Raw genomic sequence first — 6,000 nt, 5'->3', positions numbered from 1 at the left:
CGCGTGTTGACGCAGACTGTTTCGTATAACACAAGCAAAACATACTAAACCTTCAGTGATACTCTCGTTCTCGGATGTGGTTGTTAAAGGTGATTGATTAAGTAAATTTACTGTGATCGCAGCATCATTAGTAAAACATAATAAGTGCGAATTTAAAACTTATAAATTAAGTAAAATGTTCCTTTTATTTCTTTAAAAAATCTACAAGTATTTATTTTAATCTACAGATTAGAATAACACCATGAATATTTCAATTTGGTACTTGAATATTTCTGTTTGCTTTGAGATCAATATAACCATTTATAACATATTTTTCTGTACACTGTGACAGTTTTATTTTCTAAACTGTCAGACATACGACCCAAGAAGGAAAAAAATTGAACACTTTTTAATTGCGTTATCAAAACGTAAATATATATATGTGTACATAATACATCTCTAGTCTGCTAGTAATGTAACAGGTTTCATACCGAATGGACGAATTTTATAGACAACAAACTATCATCAAAGCCGAGCAAACAAAAACAAATTACATAAGTAAAACCAGAGTAGATGTTATTAGTAATTTCTGGACAGGTTAAACGTTCAACTTGTAGATATATAGTATGCTGTTGTGTCCACATGTTATAGACTTCATGTTAAAAATAGTTAACATACGATCAAATAAATTTTGAAAGCCTAGTTTAAAAAAACAACAAATACATTTAATTCTGATTATCAGAGGAATAATTTACTGAGGATAAAGTTAAATAGAAACACAAGAACAATCTACGGACTAACATCACTAGAACCCAGGTTTCGATACCTGTGATAGGATGAACATATTTGAACTTAAATCTAAGCACTCATAAACTGTTGTATCACACAAATAATCCAGTGGAAGCAGAGTTGTATTGTACTACACAAATAATTCATTAAGAACAAAACTGTGTAATACAACACGAGTTACTCATTGCGAGCAAACTTATAGTACCATAACGATAATGCTTGTGAGCAAATTCATATTGTGTTAGTCGAACAATGCATTATCAACAAAACTGCGTAACAAGACGTGAATACGAACAAAACTGTATAACACCACATGAACAATTCATTATGACCAAACTGACACTGTACCTGCACGAATAAATTTCTACAAACTATAAAATATCCGATTTTATAAAGGTATAACAGTGTGATGGTTATATTGCTTGCAAATGTCTAGATTTCCCGATCTATAGTGTGAATTTATTACGTGTTATAATGACTCTTTTTGAACATAAATGTGTAATGAGATTAGATATTTAACTCGTAATGATAACTAACAACGTCGTTACATAAGTAATGTCAGAACCATTGGTTTTCGTATTTAGCGTCTCTCTTGAATACAAAGCTCAAACATATTGAATTTTTTAAAGGTATCTCCTAAGTGAATTTTGTCCACTTGTCCTCGGTCTAATTATTGTCAGAACTTCGTTCTAAAACACACCATATTTTAATGTCCTGGCAAAATAGTAGAATCTGTATTCCTAGTGTGAACTATTAATAATTGTTACATTTATTGCGTTTGGAGATTAATAGAGCTGCTATCAGATCATTGTCACAAGGTCTAAACATGGAATTGATTGATACTCCCAGGTTTTTCTGAGGTTATACGTTAGTGAAGAGTCGAAGTAAGTGTGCACTATAAATGTCGTATTATTTTGTCAATGAAGGTTGAAGAAATATTTACATCTTAATCCTTAATAATGTACTACATACACAGCTTCTTATGCATTAACATAGGAATATTGTTTGTATTTTTACTTATGCAGCGACTGTTATTAGTTTCAGACAGTTTATTTGTTTTTTAATTTCGCGCAAAACTACACGAGGGTATCTGCGCTAGCCGTCTATAATTCAGCAGTATAAGACTAGAGGAAAGACAGCTAATCATCATCACCAATCTCAAATTCTAGGGCTACTCTTTTCCCAACGAATTGTGGGATTGATTGCCACATATAACGCCCCTACAGCTGAAAGGGCAGGCATATTTTGTGCAACTAGGATTCGAATCCGCGACCCACAGATTATGAGTCGATTGCCCTAACCACCTGACCATGTAGAGCATTTTAAGACAGACGATCAAGTAAGTTTCGCAGGTCTTCATAATGTCAATAGAAAGGGGAGTTCTTCTGATGTCTTAAACATTGCACTATTCTGTATAAACTGCATGATATTTCCCTCTTGTTATCTTGTTGAATAGTGATGCTTCGCCCATTGAACGTGGAGAGAGTTAGGATACGTTATTTAGCCAAAGTCAGCTCTGGAAAGTTCGAATAAACAATAAACATATGAAGACCATGGAATCCTTAAGCAGTCCGTCATGAATTATACCACCAGGTAAGGTTCTGGAAGCCTTGTAATCTGTGGATTCTGTACTGATGGGCTGCAGACAAATCCCAATTCCGTTGGAATCCATAAAAACAGCAAGAAGGAACCTCACATCAGGATGAAGCGAGAGTGAAAATAGGAGTTTTTGCCGGGACATGCAAAGAATGAAGTGTGGTATCCTAGAACAAAATCAAATCAGGTAGAGTGGGTCAAGGATTTTTAGGGTGAAGTGGAACATCACAGATGGATATGCTAGTGAAAGAGGAATTAAGCATCTGTATAAAAGGTCTGTTTGAGACAGGATGACGTTAAGTGAGCTTGGGAAAAGTCTTTTGATTTAGCCATCATACAGATTTGTGCGCCTACATCTAATACCAAAGAAAAGAAATTCAAACCTTTTGTTAATGTGTTGAGAAACTACTCAAGAAGAGTATCTGGTTGCAATGGGTGACTTTAATGCTTAGGTTGATGAAAGTACCGACCAGTTAGAGCACTTGGTCCTCTGGAAAGAAACTATAGAGGCTTAGTTATCACTAAGAATGCTTTGTTTAAGCCTCTCAGACACTTGAATGTCACTATACGATGTTGAAACAAGCTTGAGAGAGCAGATACACTACAGTCTAGCCAAAGAATACTTGAGAAACTCTGTTAGGATAGCAAAAACTTATCCAAAAGCAGAATGTGGCTCTGATGATAACCCAGTGATCGGATAATAAAATTTCAGATTTCAATTTCCTTTCTTCGTTATCAGAAACTGAATAAAAATGCCTTATGCATGAGAAAATATAAGTTAAAATGATTTAGTAAAATAAAACAGTAAAGAACTCTTTGTAATGTAGAATAAAACCAGATCTGATATACTAGTGCAAGGACTTACAAACAAGGACGCTGAGTATAAATGTATAAAGTTTAAAGAAGTATTATGGGAAGAAGGAGGGGTCAAACAAAATATAGATGAGTGACGGGATTCTGAAGAAAACCATTGACGAAAGAAACTAACTAACAAGATGAGGATTGAAATATGAGGATGTAAGAAAAAAAGTCATTTTTGTGGTATTTGAACAAAATATGTAGCGAAATTTAGAAATACGAGTCAACACGTAACATGCTTTTTCGAAATACGCAATGAATAAAATGTTTGTTTGTTTTTGTATTTCACGCAAAGCTACACGAGGGCTATTTGCGCTAGCCATCCCTAAGACTAGCTAGTCATCATTACCCACCGCCATCTCTTGGGTTAATCTTTTACCAACGAATAGTGGGAGTGACGTAACATTGTAAAGCCCCCACAGCTGAAAGGGCGAGCATGTTTGGTGGGATGAGGATTCGAAGCTGCGACCTTCAAATCACGAGTCAAGTGCCTTAACTACCTGGCTATACCAGGTCTGATGAATAAAATAGTTAAACAGAAAACCTTCTATGGAAAGTTAGGATGATCAGATACTTCTTGAAATCGAGGATATCAAAGAGAGACGGACGGAGTATGTGAGGGAATTCTGTAACGATGTTCAGGAAGAGAAACCAGCCTGAAAGCAATAGATGTAATTAAAAACGGTTTGAGAAGGGAAGATAAAGGATGCCGTTATTAGTTTTAAAAAATGGAAGAGATTGTAACGTAGACGAGATTCTAGCAGAATTTTAAAAGGAAACGGGCATTTTAGAGAACTGCATATCTGACTGCAACTTAATTTAAAGAGAAGTGGGAATGCCAACAGACTTTGTAAAGAAATGTAATCTATAATGACAGCTATGTTGGTGATTCAGTGGTTATAAAGTAATCTGAGGAAGCGATAAAATGGTTACTCGACAACATTGTCGACAAAGAGAAAACCCATGGGCTCAAAATAAATGCCAACAGAACTAAAACAATGATAAATTCACTAGTTTAGGACGCTCACAGAATGTGCATTTGTAACAAGGAGTTTCGTTATTTAGGGACGAATATCATAGTGATTACGAGTGTGGAAAGCAGATTATATGAACAGAAAATAAAGCACTTATTTTCAGTAACAATTAATTGCTTAAGAGGACATGGACAGGTGGGTTGAGGCGTTCGACTCGTAATCCGAGGGTCGCGAGTTTGAATCCCGGTCGCACCAAACATGTTTGCCTTTTCAGACGTGGGGGAATTATAATGTTACGGCCAATCTCACTATTCATCAGTAAAATAGTAGCCCAAGAGTTGGCGGTGGGTGGTGATGAGTAGCTGCCTTCCCTCTAGTCTTACACTGCTAAATTAGGGACGGCTAGCACAGATAGCCCTCGAGTAGCTTTGTAAGAAATTCAAAAACAAACAATGCTCAAGAGGAATGTTAAAATTCATAAGATACGTTAAGTATCGGGAATTTAACTTTATGAGGTAGAAAACGTGCATTCTGTCTGCTGAGACAGCAGTTGGAAGAACTGAAAGTGTAGTGACGAAGCATATGAATGACGAAAATCAGCTAGTGTGGAAGTATTCGAACAATCAAGGGCAAAAATATTACTTCTGGGCGTATGTCGGAAACGGAAGGTGCGCTACTTTGGTCGTAGAATTCGATTTGAGAAAACGTTGTAAGAGATTCTAATGGGTGAAACCGAAAGAATAAGAGCGAAAGGCAAGCAGAGACTCCTTTAAAAAGGAATTATATACATGGAACTGGAACTAAGTAAGTTGGCACAGGCCGCGAAGGATAAAAAACAAACAAACGAGAACTATAATCGTTGACCTAAAGAACTGCAGAGGACGTTATGATCATTTTACACAACTGTTTTTCCTCTTTATTCCCCCATTTAGTTAATCATTTCTTGTTATATTTTTGAGGCTCAAAATTATCAAATTCAAGCGAAAATTAACAATCTACATATTAATTAGTATAGATAATTAAATATATTTGTCTTAAGTTCTTACTTATAAGGATTACAGTGCATTCTTTCATCATATCAGCACTGTCGCTGATAATAATATTTATGGCCGTAAACCTCATGAGATTAGGCCAACTTTAAAGGTTTGTTTGTGTTTTTAATTTTGCGCAAAGCTACACGAGGGCTATCTGCACTAGCCGTCCCTAACTTAGCAGTGTAAGACTGTAGGGAAGGCAGCTAGTCAGCACAACCCACCGCCAACTCTTGGGCTACTCTTTTACCAACGAATAGTGGGATTGACCGTCGAATTATAATGCCCCAAGGTTGAAAGGACGAGCGTGTTTGGTGTGACAGTGATTCGAACCCCCCGCGACCCTCAGATTACGAGTAGAACGCCTTAACCCACCTGGCCATGTCGGGCCTGCTTTGAAGGTCCAGGTAATAATATAAATATATTATAATATAATATAAAGACAAAAAATAATAAAATTAGATATATTAAACATTCTAACCTATACTGCTAATGAATGTAACAGTATAGGAACACACGAACACTATCTTTTGGCTTCAAGCACTCTTCAGGGTTTAATGTTTGTTAAAGAAAATTATTGTAACTGTGTATGAGATAAATAACTAGGGTTATATTGATGTCAAATAGTAATGAGAAATAGCATTATACAAAAAAACATAAGAACACGTAATAGACGTTGAAAATAACATTTCAAAGACAGAAAGATTAAAATATATGTTAAAATAGACAGTGGACGTAAAACACTATATCGTTAAAATTTGGTTTATAGTACG

The sequence above is a fragment of the Tachypleus tridentatus genome, chromosome 9 (assembly GCF_004210375.1).
Source record: "Tachypleus tridentatus isolate NWPU-2018 chromosome 9, ASM421037v1, whole genome shotgun sequence".
Lineage (NCBI taxonomy): Eukaryota > Metazoa > Arthropoda > Merostomata > Xiphosura > Limulidae > Tachypleus > Tachypleus tridentatus.
Note: the sequence above shows the minus strand (reverse complement) of the source record.